General features: G+C 45.5%; 1 protein-coding gene across 6 annotated transcripts in view; it reads left to right on the top strand.

Moving 5' to 3' along the window:
• Nucleotides 1-9,701: 9,701 nt before the first annotated feature.
• Nucleotides 9,702-20,355, top strand: part of INPP4A (inositol polyphosphate-4-phosphatase type I A) — a 112,300-nt gene continuing 101,646 nt past the window's right edge. For all 6 annotated transcript variants that reach the window (XM_080917049.1, XM_080917052.1, XM_080917054.1 and 3 more), the window contains exon 1: nt 9,702-9,887. The gene's annotated coding sequence lies outside the window, so the exon portion shown is untranslated. The remainder of the gene's footprint in view (nt 9,888-20,355) is intronic.

A 20,355-nucleotide genomic window follows, 5' to 3' on the forward strand; every position in this document is an offset into this window, starting at 1 on the left:
CCCAACTCTCAGAAGGCAGAGGCTAGGCGATAGTAATTCAAGGTCATCCTGAGCTACAAAGCAAGTTTAAGGTTCCAAGACTTGATATGAGACTCTACCTAAAAACAAAACCTCAAACCCCAAACCTGACATTTGTAGGAACTTCAGAACATACCCCCAGCCCCCAGTTCTTTGATTTTAATGCATGAGTTGAATGAGGCTGCTTTATTTTTAAAAGCACCTGTGTGTCAGTATGTTCCCTGGCAACAGGATTGGTTTCCCTGTTCCCATGGCAACAGGATCTGCTTCCATGTTCTAGCTCCCTGAGGCTATGGCATCTCTCTAGCACACCTGGATCATTGCAAAGCAACTGAGGATATCAGGAACAGACAGCATCCGTACTAATTAACCTGTCAAAGGACTGCCAGGTGCTGAGTCACAGAGACTAAGAAATGTCCCGCCACCCCCTACTTGCCAGTTCCAGCCACACTCAGGGATCCTCTTTTTACCGACTCATTCCAGCCCTACCTGGCCTCCACCTGTTTCAGACCAGAGGTTCCATTTTACTTTAGAAGAGAATGAATTATGACACACCCTTCAAAAGGAAAGCAAAACAGGGTGGACAGAAAAGGAAATAATATATATACCAAATAAGCAATTAGGTATTCACGTGACACCCATTTCTCAGGCCTCTGTTGGGGATCATGTGAGCAAGACAGTGTGTCAGAATGATCAGGTAGGGCCTGACATTCAACATTTCTAGCAGGTGACACTGCCCTTGCTGGTCCCAGAGTACACCTGGAGTAGCTTTTTAGTACTGAGGTTAGTAGATAGTTGGATCAGAAAACTTTAATAGTGATGTGGCCCTGGAGTCTGTGCAGGACTCACCCAGATACCACACCCTCAGCATAAAGGAAATTTATTACCTGGGAGGGAGTGGGGGGCTGCCTCTTGGTCGGATAAAGAAAGCAGCAGGTGGCTCTACAAAAATGGCTTTTAAAGGGGAAGTCTGTGCTAGCATGAGTCGGTAAATGCTAATTGGACATGTTAACCAGTGTAGCCAAATGACGACTTTTGATTACCGGACCTTGGTGATCAACCTCAGGAATGAGTTAGGCATAAGTGGCCAAATAAGGGAGTAGATCTTGGTGGCTGGCTTTAGGAATGTGGGAATGTCTTAAGTAAGAGAATCTAACAAGGGAGAAGGATGTGGGGAGGGCAAGACCTGCTGGCACCATATGTGTCATGCGTGGGGCCTGTTAGAGCTCTTCCATAGTGTCTGCAAAGCTTGATTTCATTGTGATGTTTCTTCTCCACAGACTCTGTGTCCATTTTACATAAAATGGGCTTATATTTATAGTTTTGTTTTGTTGGTTTTTTTAATTACAAATTTCAATTTATTTATTTGTATGAGTGGTTTTTGCCTGCATGTGTATATGTGTACCAGGGGTATGCTGGATGCTCTAGGAAGCCAAAAGAGGGTGTCATATCCCCTGGAACTGGGGTGATGGATGGTTGTGAGCCATGTGGGTGGTAGGAACTAAATTCAGATCCTCTGCAAGAGCAACGAATATTCCTAACTGCTGAGCCATTTCCCCAGCCTCTGCATTTTAGAGAGAAGCAAGGCATCACAAACTGAGTTTACATTTACCTTTGTGTGCATGTGTATGTGACTGTGTGCATGTGTGTGTGTGTGTGCTCGCTCACATGTGTGTGTGACTATGTGTGTGAATTTGTGTGACTGTGTGTGTGTGTTTGCATGTATGTGTATGGACACTTTGCAATGACATTCCTGCAGAAGCCAGATGACAATACCTTACAGTTTCCTCTTTCCCCCATCTGAGCCCTGGAAAGTTGGACTGAGGTCATCTGACTTGGTGGCCAATGACTTTACCCACCGATGCTTCTCAAAGAACTCCCTTTGTGTATTTCTTTTAAGGAAGGTCTACCAGAAATAAATTCAAGCTTTAATCTCCTCCCTGTTTTTGAAGGCTAGTTTTGCTAAAGGTTTTCTAAAGATTCTAGGTTTTCCTTTCAGTGCTTGGACCATGTTTGTGCTGGATTGTTTTATTTTAACTTGCCACAAGTTGAAGCCACTCAATTAAGAAAATGCCTGCATTCGATGGGGTTGTAGATTAGCAAGCCCATGGGTCATTTTCTTAATTAATGTCTAATGAGAGAAGACTCAGCCCATTGTCAGTGGTGCCATTCCTGGCTGGTGGTCCTCAGTTCTGTAAGAAAGCAAGCTGAGCAAGTCATGGAGAATAAGCCAGTAAGCAGCATCCCTCCACGGCCTCTGTACTACCTCCTGCCTCCATGACTTCCTTTGGTGATGGACTATGATGTATAAACCATTTCCTCTCCAAGTTGTTTTTGGTCGTGGTGTTTCATCACAGCACCGGTATCCCTGACTAGGTCAGTGTTGCCTGCTTCTTTATGCTTCTTCCGGTAAGAAGGCAGCTGCCATTTGTACTGAGAACCACTTGGGTGTGATGAATTGCTTCCTTCTGCTTTCAGACTTCTCTCTTCCCTCATGATGCCACATGACGAGGAGTAAATCTTCTTGACGTCGCCCTGGAAGAAATCCATTGGCATTTTTTGATGTGGAGGTTAATATTTTTTTATAAGATTTGTAAAGATTTTAGTGGGTATTTCTCCAAAAGATCCCCTTCTCTCTCTGCCCTCTCTCCACCTGAAACTCCCACTGTGTAAAGCTAGAGTGTTTAATGGTGTCCCACCAAACTTTTAAGCTCTTCCTAGTTGATCTTTCTCTACGAGTTTTCCTGTGTGTCTATGCAACAGCAACTGGCCAACCTTCTCCTTTTCTAAGTCTCTCTTTGGCTGGCTCCGTCCCTGATTTTGTTTTTGGAACTGAATTTTTCATCTCAGTGATACCCCTTTAACATGTATTAAAGTACAATTTCTACTTCTTTATATTCTGTTTTAGATACAGCGTTATTCTTATATTTTGCTTTAGTGTTTAAGAAGTGGCTTTTAAGTTTGTTTTTTGACCATATTTTTAACAGTCCATTTAAGATCTTTGTCTAGTAAAGACAACATCCATGTTATCTTCGGGTCTGTTTCAGCTACCTCTTAGCCTTTGTCCTTTCTTGACCTGTTATGGGTCTTGTAACTTCTTGTAAAAAGTTAGATATTTAAAATAATATGACAACTCTGGAAATAATTCGTCCCATCTCCCCAGGGCCCACTGTTGTTACTATTTATTTATTTACTGAGTTAGTTTTTTGGTTTTTGTTTGTTTGTTTTTTGAGACAGGGTTTCTCTGTGTATCTCTGGGTGTCCCGGAATTCTCTCTGTAGACCAGGATGGCCTCAAACTAAGAGATCCACCTGTCACTGCCTCCTGAGTGCTGGGATCAAAGGTGTGTGCCACCACCGCTTGGCATCCATACTATCTATTGTTTCTGCCTTCTGTTTATTAAAAGTAGGTTGTATAAAACATGTCTACAGTCATCTTCATGACTCCTGTGATGACTGTTTGGATTGTCAATTTAAGTACATGGAATTAACTAACCCACCCCCCCCACCATGGATGAGCACACCTGTGAGGGAGTTTTGCTTAGTTGAATCATTCATGGTGGGAAGATGCACCAATCTGGGCCACACCCTCTGCTGGCAGCTTATATGAAGGACAGGGAAGGAAGGAGTCTCTGACTGCTTGCTCTTGCCCTCACTAGCAAGTCTACTCTTTCACAGGCATTAGAGCCTGTACTGGTTGGTTTTGTGTCAACTCGACACAAGCTGGAGTCATCACGGAGAAAGGAGCCTCCCTTGAGGAAATGCCTTCATGAGATCCAGCTGTAAGGCATTTTCTCAACTAGTGCTCAAGGAGTGAGGGCCCAGCCCATTGTGGGTGGTGCCATGCCTAGGCTGGTAGACCTGGGTTCTATAAGAAAGCAAGCTGAGCAAGCCATGAGGAACAAGCCAGTAAGCAGCACCCATCCATGTACTCTGCATCAGCTTTTGCATCCAAGTTCCTGCCCTGTGTAAGTTTCTGTCCTGGCTTTCTTTGGAAATGAGCAGCAATGTGGAGAGTGCTAGCTGAATAAATCTTTTCCTCCCCAACTTGCTTCTTGGTCATTATGTTTTGTGCAGGAATACAAACCTCGACTAAGGCAAATTGGTACCAGCATAGTGAGGTATTCTTGTGACAACTTGATCATGTTTTGGGGAGGACTTTGGAACTTTGAGCTAGAAGAACCATTGGGATATTAAGAGCTCTGTGGGATGATCTATAGGAGCTTGGAAGATAATGTTGAAAACAGTGTAGGCAGTGGAGGCCTGGCTTTTGAAATTTCAGAGGGAAGATTAAAGACTTTTATCAGGGCTGTTGATATTTTGATTGTGAACATTCTGTGGTTTTGGTTAGCTGGGGCCAAAGAATCAGCTGTGATTAACAAGATACCAGAACTACTAAAGCAAAACCTTTGCATTACTGAGACTATTGATGCTGGTCAGCGGAAGCTAAGAAATTTGCAGTAATTAAGAAGAGACCAGCATCACTAAGGTAAAGTATTTGGGAAGTGTTTGCTGACAGCACAGAAAAGCTGTGTTCCAGAGGCAACCACAGTTGTACCTTGTATTGGCAGCCAGACTTGGTAATGTATGAGTCAACCAGGTGGTACTGGTTTTGAAATATGAAGGGGTAGCAGCAGATGGTTGGCATTGTGAGAGGCCAGGAGAGACCATTGGTGAAGGTGAGCCTCAGTGGCAGCTGAAGGTTCAGGACTGAAGGGGTCATATGGAGAAGTTGAGGCTTAGCACCATGAAGAGTCTATGAAAGACTATTTGTAAAAGTGCAGTCTAGCTGCAGCAGAAGACAGCAGAGTTTTGGAGATGCCAGTACCATGATATGACCACCAAGAACAGTAGCAGCAGTGGAGTACAGGCAGCTGGAACCTAGAAGACACAGTATGTGCTACAAAGGTCAGAGCTGGAGAAGTGACCCAAGCCCTTGGAGGAGCCCAGAAGATTGTGAGTTGATCCCAGACATTGGACAGTTAGAGTTTTATTTTGCTTTTGATTATGACTGCCCTAATATTTCTCCCTCTTGAAGGAAGAAAGTATTTTAGTGGAGCACACAATTAAGAGACTTTAAATTGTAAAAAAGACTGAATTTTAAAAGATATTGGATATTTTAAAGGTATTGAAATTTTAACGTGTAAAGACTGGGACTTTTCAAGTTTTTTTGATCTTGAGGATCAATAAGAAAGTAAGGGTCAAGGCTTAATAGTGATGTGTTTGTGTGTCATGTTGACAAGGGGTCAGTTGTACTGGCTGGTTTTGTGTGGCACAAGCTGGAGTTATCACAGAGAAAGGAGCCTCAGTTGAGGAAATGCCTCCATGAGATCCAGCTGTAAGGCATTTTCTCAACCAGTGATCAAGGGGGGAGGGCCCATTGTGGGTGGTGCCATTCCTAGGCTGTTGGTCCTGGGTTCTATAAGAAATCAGGCTAAGTCACTAGGGGAAGCAAGCCAGTAAGTAGCATTCTTCCATGGCCTCTGCATCAGCTCCTGCCTTCAAGTTCCTGCCCTGTGTGAGTTTCTGTCCTGATTTCCTTTAGTGATAAACAGCGATATGGAAGTGTAAGCTGAATAAACCCTTTCCACCCCAACTTGCTTCTTGGTCATGATGTTTTGTGCAGGAATACAAACCCTGACTAAGACAGAGCCTACTTATTTGGGATTCTGGAAATACTGAAGAGCAGCTGAGACATCTTGTTCTGTGATTGAACTCCTGGATTCTTGGATGTTCTGTTCATAGGCAGCCATTGTTAGGTTATCTGGACCACAGTCTGTAAGTCATTCTAATAAACACACACACACACACACACACACACACACACATGTTCATTTTATAAGTTCAGTTCGTCTAGAGAATCCTGATTAAAACAACCTGTGTTATTTATCATTCTGTCAACACAATTACAATCATCTGAGATGAGGGAATCTCAACTGAGAAAATGCCTCCCTCAGATTAGGCTATAGACCCATCTATAGGACATTTTTCTTTTACTTACTGATTGATGTGGGAGGGTCCCGCCCTTTGGCGGCTGGACTGCCTCTGGGCAGGTAGTCTTTGGTTGTACGAGAGAGTGAATTGAGCTAGAGAGTAAGCAGTGTCTCTCCGTGCCCTCTGCTTCAGCTTCTTCCTTTGTAGTTCCTGCTTTGCCGTCTGTCAGTCAGGACTCATGATCGGGTCATGTAAGACAAATAGACTCTTTCTCCTAAAGTTCCTTTTCAATATGGTGTTTAATTACAGCAACAGAAAGCGAAGCAGGAAAAGCTCCTCTCCTGACCTTTTCATTTCTGACCATTGCCCAGGTTTGAATTTGCACCCCTTTTAACCCTCCGTAGCCAGACCTTACCTATACATATACATCAGCTATATCAGTGCTGTCGAATATGTGATCAGAGAGTTAATACCAGTCATTAAAATTAGAGTATGTAAACGGGTGTTTGCCTCTGCCAGGGCCAGCTAGGAAGGAAAACAGGACCATATGGTAAATTGCTGCCTATGAAGACATTGCACTTGTGAATTTGTTATTCAGTGCATTCTGACATTGTAGAAAGATATAAACACACAACCGTCCCTTCCTGACAAAGCACACTCATGACTGCTGTGTGGCAATACTCTCTTGTATTAAAAATAAGAATGATAACAAGCAAGCAGAACAAGAGAAAGTCTGTGTGAGTGTCGGGGCCATGTCACATCCAAACCATTACCGTGCCTTGTTTGGTTAGCTTCCTGGCTCCCTGGTGATTAGAGATTTTTTTAAGTCCTTCCTGTGTTTAGAGTTGGGGCTGCGTGTACATGTGTGCTGGGTTTGTCTTCAATTTTTAGGCGGACATTGACAACTTCCTTAAGCTTACATCCTGCTTTTTCTAAGTCTCAAGATTTGCTTGAGGTGGAAAACTGGGGACTGTTTTAACCCTTTCCTAGGCCCGAGCTCAGTTGTGTTCATGGAAAATCCTTTAAGAATTTCAGAAATATTTCTTATCTTTTCAACCCCTTCTGCTATGAACATCTCATTTCTTTTTTTGTTTGTTTTCTTTACAACTTTTTTAAAAAAAGAGATACATGTACAGATTTTTAAGAGCATTTTTGGCATAAAACTATATGAATATATTTTTGTCAGTACTTGGATTTTTCTTAAAGGTTTGATAGTATGCATTGAAATCTTACTAGTTACCATAAGCATAAAGTACATGTAAAACAAAACATAACATGGAAATAGTCAAAGTTTTATTGGTGTGTATAGATTAAACATAATGATTTTTAAATACCAAAAATTGCCACAAGGCTATATTTTTAGCTCTTGAATTATTAATGATTTAAGGTCTAGTTGTACCCCACTCTGAGTGGGTGCTATACACTTGTTGTTGTTGTTTTTCTAAGAGGGACTGAGGCTTCTACTTTTTGGCCTTTTTTTGAGCTTCATATGATCTGTGAGTTGTTTCTTGGGTATTTAGAGCTTTCTGGAGTTAGTATCCAGTCATCAGTGACTGCATATTATGTCTGTTCTTTTGTGATTGGGTTACCTCACTCAGGATGATATTCTCTAGATACATCCATTTTCCTAGAATTTCATGGACATCTCATTTCTTGTGTATTTTCTTAAGTTTTTAAAAATTTTTATTTTTTTAAAAAAAGATTTATTATATATAAGTACACTGTAGCTGTCTTCAGACACACCAGAAGAGGGCATCAGATCCCATTACAGATGGTTGTGAGCCACCAAGTGGTTGCTGGAAATTGAGCTCAGGACCTCTGGAAGAGCAGTCACCACTGAGCCATCTTTCCAGCCCCAATGTTTATTTTTAAACTCATAAATTAAAATGCAATTGGAAAACCCTCCTTAGTTTAATTATAAATAACATGGATGTACAGGCTAGGGATTTTTGCTTATTTTGTTGTTGTTGTTACACAGCTAGAATCATCTCGGAAGAGGGAAACTCAGTTGAGAAAAGAGTTCGGTTGGGTTGCTCTGTAGGCACCTCTGCAGGGGACATTTTCTTAATAATTGATGTGGGAGGGCAAGACTTACTGTGGATGGTGCCATCCCAGGCAGCCGGTCCTGAGTTATGTAGTAGCAAGCTAACCAGGCTGTGGAGAGCACACCAACTTTCTGCTGCTGGCTTTTGCTTCAGTTCCTGCCTCTAGGTTTTTGCCTTGAGTTCCTGCCTGTAAGCCAAATAAACCATTTCTGCCCAAGTTGTTTTGGGCCAGTGGTTTACCCCAGGAAGAGAGAAAGCAAATCAAGACTCTGGCCATGTCTTAGTCAGGGTTTGTATTCCTGCACAAAACACCATGATCAAGAAGCAAGTTGGGGAGGAAAGGGTTTATTCAGCTTACACTTCCACATGCTGTTTATCACCAAAGGAAGTCAGGACTATAACCCAAGCAGGTCAGGAGGCAGGAGCTGATGCAGAAGCCATGGAGGGATGTCACTGACTGGCTTGCTTCCCCTGGCTTGCTCAGCTTGCTTTCTTATGGAACCCAGGTCTATCAGCCCAGGGATGGCTCCACCCACAATGGGCTGGGCCAGGGATGGCTCCACCCACAATGGGCTGGGCCCTCCCACCTTGATCACTAGTTGAGAAAATGCCTTACAGCTGAATCTCATGGAGGCATTTCCTCAACTGAGGCTCCTTTCTCTGTGATAAGTCCAGCTTGTGTCAAGTTGACACAAAACCAGCCAGTAGAGGCCATAAAATTAATATCTGATTGGGGAATGCTTTTGAGAGTGTAAGGGGATTTCTACTAATAATTTTACTGTAAGTCATTTGAATTTTACCAAGTCACTTGAATTTTAGAAACGAAAATAGGACAACAATTTTAATTTTTACAAGCATGTTTGAGTTTCTTGACTTTAGGTCTTAGGGTTAAAGTTCAGTCAATGATTTCTCCCATTCATCTGAACAATAAATAAGCATTTGATAATAAGTTAATCTTTAGAAGATAAAAGTGGGTGTGGTGATGCATACCATAATCTCAGCCTTTAGGAGGCAGTGGCAGGAACATGGAGAACTTGCAAGGGCACCCTCAGCTACATAGTGAGTTGGCGACCAGCCTGGTTGATGTGAGACCCTGATCCAACAAAACAAAGGAAACAGAACAAGCAACAAAACCCAACAAATGATGTATATAAAAAAAAAACAAAACAAAACCCTGAAAAGTGTTTTTGTTTAGTCCAGTTATGTTTTCCTTCCTCAGGTAGAAATGTTAACGTTTCAGTAAAGTTAAAAACTATCAGAGGCAGGGAGCTCCTCTCTGAATGAAAATAAATAGGAAAATAAAATTAAGATAGACAAACCTATCTCCGGAAAGTTCTGATTAGCCTTTTTCCCTACATAAAAATAGAAATTTGAGGAGGAAGTGTTAAGGACAGTAGTACAGGTCTGGAAGGAAGTGTGTTCAAATGTTTGCAGTGCAGTTGATGGCCACGTCCACTAAGTGATGAATTAGCTACACCTGCACCTCTGGTGTTTTTCTCAGGGCAGTGAAGGTGGAAAAAACCCGCCCACCCTTGGGTGACGTCACACAAGAAGGTGGAACCTTATGGGAGGTGCGGCCTCCTAGGGGTGGGGTCAGCGAGGGAGGGGGCAGGGCGGCGGTCGGGAGTGGGGTGCGCATGCGCGGCGAGGGGGCGGAACCGGGGCGGGGCTGTGCGCGGTGTTCTGAGAGAAGGCGGTGGCAGGATTCGGGCTGCGCGAGGACAGCGCGTTCGGGTCTGGGGTGGACACCACGGGCCGGAGCGAGGCGGCTAGAAAACAAGTCCTGGCCGGTCTTCAGGACCGGGCAGTAGCCGGCAGGGCCGAGGCCAGGGTGCGCGGCCTGGAGGACGGAGGCTGGGACTGAGCAAGTGTCCGGGCCGGGGCGCGCCAGGTAGGTGGGCCGAGCTGGGCCGTGCCGGGTCTGGTGGTGCCGGGCTTAGCAGAGCGGGCTGGGCGGCTGGGAGCCGGAGACACTGGGGACCTGGCCGGGTGGCGCCCGTGGTTGTCATGGCAGTGGCACAGCCTAGCGATTCTTTGGCGGCGTCTTTAGAGCGCGGTCCTAGACTTGCGGTCCCCTTGCCGCGGGCTTCTTGGGGAGCTGTGCGATGCTCTGCACTGCACCCGCCGGCTGCATCTCTGCTGAATCCCACAGGCATCAGATGCCGAAGGCCTCGCGGTATCTCGGGTGTCAACACACCGGGTAAAAATAAACATGCATCTTGGTGGAAGACACCGACTCTGTGTCCTCGCAACTCTTCAAGCATTTTCTGTCCGCGCATCATTCAAGACAGGATCTCCCTCACCTTTGCTATATGAATTTTATATTCCTCTGGCTTTCCTAGTAAGCTAATTGAGGCCTGAGAGGTTTGCAGGGATCCGTGGTCGTCTTTTGCAAAGCCAGTCATGAATGTGTAGGCCACGGAAACACTCAAAATGTCAGACATAAATTTATATCTTTGTGGGCGAAGGAAGGGAGCGTTGATGGGCCTTGGTTTTTCTTGCCCCTTGTTGCCTGCCCTCTGACATTACATAATGGTGGGTTCCTCCTGCCTGGAGTTGTCAGTTCATGAAAACGTCTCTCTGAGTAAGAAGGAAGCATTGGCCGTTGTAAATCTTTGCCTCTTGAATGTGTTTGGTGTTGAGAGATTGCCTAAGAGTAGAATGATTTGTCACCTGTCAGTTAGGGCCTCTGAGCCAAGGGGATGGGGGTGGGGTGGCATGGAAGTTTGGGTGTTGCAGTGATAATCTGATTGGTTCACTCCTGTGCCCCATGGGTTGTGTGGACAACGGGGCATCTCAGGGCTGGGGACACAGTGGACTATACTGGGTGTGAATCCTGAAGGTTCTGTTGCTTGCTAACTCGGGTTCTCAATCCCCTCATCTATAAGACGTGTAAACATAACCTCATTTGCTGAGTTTGTTTTGAAATCTAATTGCCAGTGTCAGGCAGTGAACAGCTAGCTATAGGTTGTCCTACTTAGCCTGGTTGTTGGATGAAGATGGAGAATTTTTTCTTTGGATCTGGGCTAGGGAGTACTTTGACAAAAGCTTTCTCCTGGATAATTCAGTTCTTTCAAGGGAGCTGGTGCTCATTCAAGGAGGTCTGTACCTGTGGTGGTGTCAGGAGATCACAATGCTGCATGTGAACAACATTGCCTGGAGGTGTTGCCTGTGTCTTGTCAACATGATAAAGAGCCAGTCACTAGGATAGTCCTCTTAAAGACTGAGCTTTCTGGGGTAGATGTTGGGTAAGTACAGAGAAACCTGAGGGCCGTGTTCCTGCTGGGAGCACATTTGTCATCCTTCCTTAAGGACCTGGTCTATCTAGCTACTTTCTTTTTCAGAATCTGCTTAGGTAATCCCTGGCCCCCAGGCAGCCTCAGTTTAGGTTATACATTATAGTTTACTCCATTGTTTTGGAAACTGGGTACTTTGTAGTATTGCTGTTAAAAATCAATATTGGTTGTCAGAAATCACCTTAAGGGCTTTGAAATAACACAGAAGCTTTGAATAAATGATCAGACGCTGGAGAAGTGGGAACTGTCTGGTAAAGAACTATTGGCTCTTTCCATTGTGCTGCCTACCCAGGAGAATTCTCAGCAGGCCCTTGAATGCACCAAAGGAAGGAACTAGGAAGTGCTGGGGACCAACTAACTTCCATCTCCATTGGCTTAGCATCCCAAGAACTGAGTGGAGGAGGGAACTTTCCATCGAGGCTGCTGTATCTTAGTTTGGCCTTTTAACGAAAAACTCCTCCTTGGCCCTCATTTTCAGAGAATTTCTCAGCATCATCAACCACTTACTGGTGTCCAGAGGCTTCAACTCTCACTGTAAACAGCACAGTTCTGCAGAAAGCTGGACTATCACATGCTTCTCCTGCAGAACTTGATTGATGAGAGAGAGGCTGGTCCTGGGGCAGAAGCTCTGAGCAGAGCATATGTTAGGCAGACAGTATTCACTCCTTGCAGGTTTGCTTCACTTTGCCTGTCTGTGCTTAAAAAAAAAAAAAAAAAAAGCTGTCATGAACCAGTCCTTAGAAACTCCCTGCTCTCTTAACTAATAAATATTCTCAGTGCCCTGGGTCCACATTTGCCTAATGTTAGCATCTTGCTGTGTCTATATTACCTTTCTTTCATGGTCATGTTGTCATTGGGGGTGAGGGGGCGAGGGTTCAAGGGTTTCTCTGTGGAGCCCTGGCTGTCCTGGAACTCACTCTGTAGACTAGGTTGGCCTCAAACTCAGAGAGATCCAAATGCCTCTGCCACCAGAGTGCTGGGATTAAAGATATATACCACAACCACCCTGCTGTGTTTTTAAAAAATAATTTAATCATAACTTGATGCTGAATACCCTGAACCTCTAAATATTTCTAGATGGATTTCTTTTTAAATTTTATTTTAATTTATTATTTTTTTCAACATGTTTTCATTGACTCTTTGGGAATGTCACATCATGCATTCAGATTATACTATTTCCCTATGTTGGCCCCTACCCTTGTGACCTCCTCCCCCAAGAAAATAAAAAATAAAAATTTCAAACAACAAAAACACCAAGTCTAATTTGTGTTGTCTCTATACTCACTGGCGTATGGTCAAACTCCCAGTGGTCTGCCCCTTAAATAGTGTGTCCCCTCCTGTAGCCAGGGCAGAAGCCATCAATGGTGGCAAGCTAACTTGAACATCTTTATCATACTTTTTAAGAGTTCTGATGGCTTCCTGTTTAGGCTGCTACTTTTGGGGGTGGGTGCAGTGGGGAAGGTATAGAGGCTGTCACAGAAGCCTGTGTGTGTCTCTCTCAACTATGCATCTGTAGTCATTGACATCACTGCAAAAGTAGCTTCCTTGCTCTTTCCAGTCAGCAGGGGTGCAGATCATGGGCGTTCGAGGTAGATTTCTTGAAAATAAAACATTCTGGGATGGGTGGATGGATAGAGAAGGGTGGGTGGGAGGGAGGGAGAGCACTCTCTCAGAAGCAAAGGGTTGTGTGAATGGGGTGAAGAACTTGGAGGGGATGACCAGACATTTGGAATGTAAATAAAATAATTTAATAAAAAGAAAAAACCCAAAACATTCTGTGCGTATGGTACTTAAAGTCCAGGAAATGAACATGGCACTGTACAGTTATTTCATGTACAGGTCTTACTTATCTTAGAAACTGCTCCAATGATGTCCTTTATCTAAAGGAAACGTGTCTTCCATGTTTTGTGGCCACAGTCTCTCTTAGCGTTTCTTTGTGTTGAATCAACATGACATGTTTGACATTGACGTGTTTGAAGACTGCTGTTTTAGATAGTGCCCCTCAGTTTGGGTTTCCTGATACTTGGTTTCTTGCTGGTGCTTCTTACCGCATTAAACTCAAAGCCAGGCTTGTTAGTTTTGATACCTTGATGAGGATGGTGTGGGCTTCACTGAGAAGTTACATTTTTCCCCTTTTGATTAACGTGTATCTCTCAGGGATGCGGGACAGTGAGTGTTACTCCTGACGCCCTTTAGGCGAATCTTATTAGAGCTGACAGGGATTTGCTAATACCCGTTTCCTTCTACATGTATTAAAATTAAAATTTCTTTTGGCCAATACGCACTTACTTTTTGAGTTACATCCACAGACTGTGAAATGTTGCCTCATTTATTAGACTTTATTGTTATTTCTTTATTACTCAGAGGTCCCAGAGTTGGCCTTTGGGGCCCCTTTCTTTGAATATGTCCTCATCATTCTTTAAGGACTTCTTTTTTTTATTCTGGCACAAAATCCTTGAGACTCCATTTGTGTGTTCCTTGCCTCAGCCGCAGAACTGTACTCCTTTCGTGGAAGATGGCTTTCGACTAGTTGTGCTAGCGAAGGTGATGTCATTGCGTTTACTTTTGCTTGTGTTTGCAGTGCGGGAGGTCAAGCTCGGTTTCAGACATGCCCAGGAAGCCCTCTGCCACTGAGTCGTCAGTCAAGATGGCCAGTCTTTGGGTCATCCCTCGATCTTTTCAGTAGACCAAGTGCTCTCGTTAGGGCTGGCACGACGGCTCAGCCGGTTGAGGCACTTGTTTCGAAACCTGACAAGCTGAGTTCCATCCTTGGTGACTCAAGCGAGAGTGTGACGAGTTGAAATCGCAGCTCACGTAAACCTGAACGCAGTCACATTGCATACCATTTCCTCTGATCTGCTTTCTCAGTTTCGCGCTGTGTCCTGGAGTGCTGTCTGTGTACTGATGTGGCGTGCTTGTCCTTTTTTGAAAGTAGGGCTTCATATCCCAGAGTAGGGTGTGCTGTAACTCATCATACTCTTGTATGGCTGGGCTCGTAGGTCTTTCCCAGTTTTCTGCTGTAAAAGTAGCACATTAACTGTGGAGCAGGTCCTTTTAGCTCTCATCTTTCTGTCCTGTAGGCTCCTGGTAGCATCAGTGGGACAAGGAGTAACCGTGAAGCAGTGGTTTTGCCAAATTACTCCCCAAAGAAACCTCGATAACCCAGACCCCTTCCGTTATCTGTTTCCCCTTAACTCTGCAATGTTGACATCTTAATTCTGCCAGTCTAATGGCCCAAAGGACATTATTACTTTTTGCTATGTCTCCCAAATGGCCAAAATTGTTAAATTCCTTTATATGCTAAGCTTTTTTTGTTTCATAGCCTTTGTCTGTGGGTTTTCATGCTAGGTTGGTCTTATGTTACCAGAGAAGGTTTCTTGGCAGCTTTAAGTATGAACTGTTACCCCAAGGAAAAGGAACCCAGCTTTTTCTGACCACATCCATGCTATACCTCTGAGAGGTCTTGTCATGTGGTCAGCTTCAATCTCGAAAGGAAGCTAAGGGGAGACTTGGTCAGATACCTGCATGGTGGCACTGACAGAAGCCACCAGGTGGGGTCAGAGCCAGGTCTGTCCACCTCTGGTGCTGTTTCTACTAAGTCACATTATTTCCATCCAAGGATTTTAAGATTTCTTCTTAGAACATGCACTCTTGGCTGAACGTCCCAAGGCCTCTAAGTAGAATATTCTATGCCCATTTATCTGCACAACTGGGTTGATGGTGTTTGTCCAAAACCCTGACTTGCATTAGGCCTTTTATTATGGGGTTGTTCAGTGAGGGTCCCCTGTGAAGTCCTCAGAAAGTAAATCATATGTGTGGGGCTGAATCATGCCTTCTCCTCATAATAAAAATGAGAAGTGTCCTCCGATCTCTTGAAGGACGAGTGAAGGCACTGGGGGAGGAAGAATTTGCCCCTTCCAGTCCCCTTCCTGGGACTTCTTCCCTGCTTCCCACACCTGGGAGTCCTCCCGACCTGCTTCTCACACCTCCCCTCTTGCTGTGCCTGATTAGGTAGGGTACTGAGGTCGTCTGAGAACCCTCTGTGCACTTGCAGCTCTGCACCTCTGGCCACAGCCCTGTGCAGCGGGGGTTCACTGTTACAGAAACTGTCTGCTTGGTTAATTCACTCTAGGGTGTGGGCCACTTTCTTTCCTCCCTTGCATTGCTTGCATTTAAATGATTTGTTTTCTGACTCCGTTTTTTTTTTTTTTTTAAGTCTGATGAACTAGGCATGTAAGTTCTGGACATCTGAAGGAATATGTTTGGGCAAGTGGGCATCTCTGGGAAGAGCATCCTTGTGGGAAAGGGGGTGCTCTGGATTAGAGGGTGTCTGGCTGGGATGCTTTCAGCTGCCAAGTAAACACAGCGATGCTCCTGTGTCAGCAGCTTAGTCTTGTCATGGACCTAGATTCTTCTCTCCTGTATTCTGCCGTCACCACTACTGTCGCTTCAGGATTGCAGGACGGTTGCCAGGGTCGGTGGAACTCAGTGCTTTGATGCTTCATCAGGCACAGGGAAGGAAACAAACAGCTCAGGTACTCTGTCATGCACCCCAATCCTTCTTTCTGCTCTGGGGGCACAGGGTCCTGTGCTTTTCCTAGCTTAGTAGCATGAGTGCCCTGTGCTGATTGACTTAGACCAGGTTTATTCCCAGGCATTCCCCAGACCAGCAGCACCAGCAACACCTGAAAATGCAGTGTCAGCCCCACCTAGGTCCTAACTCAGAAATCAGGATCGGGACTCAGAAATCCTCTTCTGTAGCCCAGGAAGCCACATTGCAAGGCATGTGTGAAAGCTGGTTCCTTTTTTACCCAGGACTGGCTTTCCTAAAGGAGAGTAACACTGGGTGTCAGCCCATGCTGTGAACTGACAAGTGGCTGAGGACTATAGGGGCTTTGCCCTTCTAATCCCCTCTGCCCCGTTCCCTGTAGACCTGGCACTAAAGTGTGGACTACATCCCAGCCCCAGTTCTGTCTTTGGCCCAGCAAGCATGGGGTCCACTGGGCATGTCACAGGCTGGCTCCCTTTGCTGAACTGTTGAGGGCATTTCTGAGTGTGCTAAGATGTAAGGTCCATTGAGCTCTGCTACTTCTCAAAAATTGAGTCAGCAGTGTGGCAGGGGCTCAAAAGGGGTTTGGGGAACTGGCCTGGAGACAGCCCAAGTGATGGTGACTTCCAGTGGTGGTTGGTAGCACTCTGGTTTTGCCTAGTGTGATGGTCGTGTGTCCCTGTTTCACCAGCACAGTTCCCACTCATGTCTGGGTGAAATAACAGCCACCACACTGTGCCCAGAGCATCCCAACTTTGCACACTTTCCCTGGAGTTAGGGAGCTGAAGGATGTCTTGTTTTCTTGACTTCCCAACCTAATGTCTCATCTTAGTTCACCAAAGCAATGAGGAGAGCAAACTCACATTACACTCTAGGCCTTTTGCACTGATACTAAAAAGAGGTAGGTGGCCAGAGAGCCTGGAGGGAGGGGCCGGTGTAGCTCAAAGGGTGGCCATGTTGGAATCCACTTGAGGTTGTGGTCAGTACTTAAACGTTTTGGAAATAAAGTAGCAAATATCAAGTGTGTTTCCTACAGGAAGAGTAAGCATTTTTTTAAATAAAACATTTAGTTATTTGCATGTGGTGTATTTTAAGTATTGCAATAATGTGTCTTTTGCTGGATTTGGTAAAGAGTTGTCAAACCTTAGAGGTGTGTGCAGTGGGAACTAGCTCTGAGCAGGAGTAGACTGTGTGTGCATACATGGGCCTTTCTTAGGGATGAGGCCTGCAACTTCATGAAAGCCTGGGTGTCTGACTTTGGTGTCAAGCACAGAGCAGAGAGGGTGGGGCAGCAGGGCTACTGAACAGGCAGCAGCTGCAGGGGGGCTCTGCAGCTTTTAGTCTTGCTTTGTGCTGAGCTCTGTGGATGTTGGCTACCCAGGCCAGACTCTCATGATGGCTCTTGGTCTTAGTCCGCCATTCAGAGAGGCAGCAGAGTCTGTGGTCATTTTTTATGGAAATCTACTTAGTGTGGGCACACATGCCCTGACACACGTGTGGAGGCTCATGTTTACAGTGTGTTCTCCCCAGTACCCCATTTTTAAAATGGGCTCCAGTGGCTAGTTATGGTAGAGGCAGAGGCAGGCAGATCTCTGAGGGAGATGAGCCTACTTTATTATCGAGTTCCAGGCTAGCCGGGGCTCCATACTGTCCAAAAGGAAGCAAGAAAGCAAACATGCAAGCACGCACGCTCTCACACACATGCACTAACAGGGCTGTTGTCTGTCCTGTCTCAGGAAGCACTGGGGACATAAGTGTTGCAGAAGAGAGGTGTGGAGAAGTGGAGACAGCTGGCAGAGGCCAGGATGCAAACTGAGTGATGGAGAAGGAAGGGGAGGAGCCCGGTCCACAGGTCAGTTAAGTGGTTGCTGAGCCAGCTGTTTTCCTGGAGTCCTGTTGAAGGCTATAAGAGTCTGTCACCCAGTACTGTTTTGTGCTCTACTTGCAAATGTCGGAGGAAATAGTCCCGTCATGTGACTGGGTGATAATGAAATAGGGCAGAGCTTAATTAGACGAGGCTGCATACTAAGAAATGCCAAGGTACCTTGGTTTGAAGAGAAGAGGCAGGTGGGTGAGTGGGCTGCTCTTGGGTTAAGCACCCCACTGAGAGCATACCCACAGATAGGAACGGGCTTGTGCTTTCTGGGTTTTGCCCTCAACTTACCTGACTTGGTGCTGTTGTACTGAACCTCCCCCTCCTCTTGCCTTGCCCATGTAGGGGTGCTTCCCTCTGTTTTTGCCTCCCTCTGAATCCTCTGAGATGACCAAATGGGGTGTGGTGACTGAGGGTTGTGTGGGTGAAGTGTTTGTTGTGTGTTCTTGGTCTACTTGACAGTGGGCTGACACACACAAACACACACACACACACACACACACACACACACACATGCACACACACACATACACGTACACACCACACCACACACATGTACACACCACACACACACACACACACCACACACACACACACACACACACACACACACACACACACACACGTACACACCACCCACACACAGTACCCGTATGGGGAAGTGTTCTTTCTTGCTCTGCCTTCCTGGACTCTGGCCTCTTCTCCTTTCACTTTCTCTGGCGTCACTTTCTAGAGAAGTTCTGAGTCTTGGAGACCAGGAGTAGCAAGGGTGAGTGGTGGAGAGGGGTGGTGAGCATGGGTCATGGACACCTCCCCCCTGCCCCTTATTCCTTCCTACAGAGGCTCTTTTCTGAGAGTTTCCCACCACTCAGGGCAGCGCTACAGTCAAATTCCATGGGCAGAGAGCAACTTCCCTATGCTAGCCTGCACTCTCCTCATAATTGGTGTGTGCTTGACCTCTGGCTGAGGTCTGCTCCCTTCCTGGGGGACAGATGTCATTACCCAGGTTCTCCATTCACCTCATGTGATCTGTCTTCTACTTTGACCTTTTTAAGGTTACTTCTCTTTCTATTGTATTATTTCTAAGTGATGCTGCAGGGTACAGAACATTTCCAACAAATTCATGATGATCTGATGAGGCTGTCATGTCTGTCCCCATCATGTTAGACCATCCACAGTCTTCTCTACTAGGTATTTTGAAATAGACAGTTAATCATCAACCACCATAAGCATATGTACTGCACAGTGTTAGGAGCCACCATTCTGTACCCACACATTCCCCATCTACACAAGATGTTATGTGTGAGTGTTTGCCTGCTTACATGTCTGTGCACCATGTACACGCAGAGCCTATGGTGGCCCAAGAGGGTGTTGTATCCCCTGGATCTGGAGTTACTGATGCTGTGAGGTGCCAGGTGGCTGCTGGGAATGGAACCTGAGTCCTGTGTAAGACAGGCAGTGCTCTTAACCCCTGAACTGTTCCCCAGCTCAATATGCTCTGCTTCCTTGATGTCATCTTAAGTGTCCATGCATGTGTAAGAGTGTCCAATAAGTGTGCAATATTGTCCTTTCTATGCCTGACACTTCGTGCAGGGTCCTCTTGTGAATGACAGGACTTCTCCCTTTTTTATGGCTGAATAATAGCCCCTCATGTCCCCCCAGGCTCAGCTGATCATCTCACCTCAGCCCTCTGAACACTGGAACTCAAGTCATAGTATAGAATAGAGTTTATTCAGGGCATGGGGAGGAGAGTCAAGAGGGTAGTAGAGGCAGAGAGAGGGGAGAGGGGGAGAGTAGAGGAATAGAGGAGTAGAGCCCGGCCATGAGGACGAGGAGAAAGAGGGGAGAAGAGAATGGGGAGAGAGGGGAAAGGGGTGAGGGGACAGAGCGGGAGCAAGAAGGGAAGAGCAAGAGCACTTTCTGTCTTTTTGATAACTAATTGGGGTGAGATGACACTTCATTGTGGTTTTGATTTGCATTTTCCTGATTAGTGATGTTGAACACTGTCTCACAGATTTGCTGATCATTTGTACATCCCCTTTTGAGAAATATCTGTTCATATCAGTGTGTGTGTGTGTGTGTGTGTGTGTGTGTGTGTGTGTGTGTAGTTCAGAGGTCAAAGTTAGACACCTTCCTCTGCTCCTCACCTTGTGTTTTACAGGGTCTCTCACTGAACCTGGATCTTGCCAATTTGGCTAGCCTGGCTGTCCAACAATCCCCAGGGGTCCTCCTGTCTCTCCCTCCCAGCACTGAGATGATAGGTTGGGTTGCTGTACCTGGCTTTTATGTGGGTGCAGGGGATCTGAACTCAGGTCCTCATTGCTTACATGACAGCTCCTTCACTTACTGAGCCATGGGGCCAGCCATTTGTTGTTGGCTTATTGTAGTCCTCATGGACATTAGATCCTGTTTACTGTGAGCTTCCAGTGGTTTTTTGTTTTTTGATTTTGGTCAGCTGCTGATCACTTGATGAAATCTCATTGGTCATTTTTAGCTTTTGGCATATAAGAAAATTGTCCACACTTATGTCCTGAAGCATTTTATTGTTTTCTTGTAGTAAATTTTTAGTGTTAGGCAGCAAGTGAGTTTGATTCCGTCTCTGTGTGTGGGTGTTCATTCTCCCAGCTCTGGTTGTTGGAGA

This window comes from Micromys minutus (genome assembly GCF_963924665.1).
Source record: "Micromys minutus genome assembly, chromosome: 5".
NCBI lineage: Eukaryota > Metazoa > Chordata > Mammalia > Rodentia > Muridae > Micromys > Micromys minutus.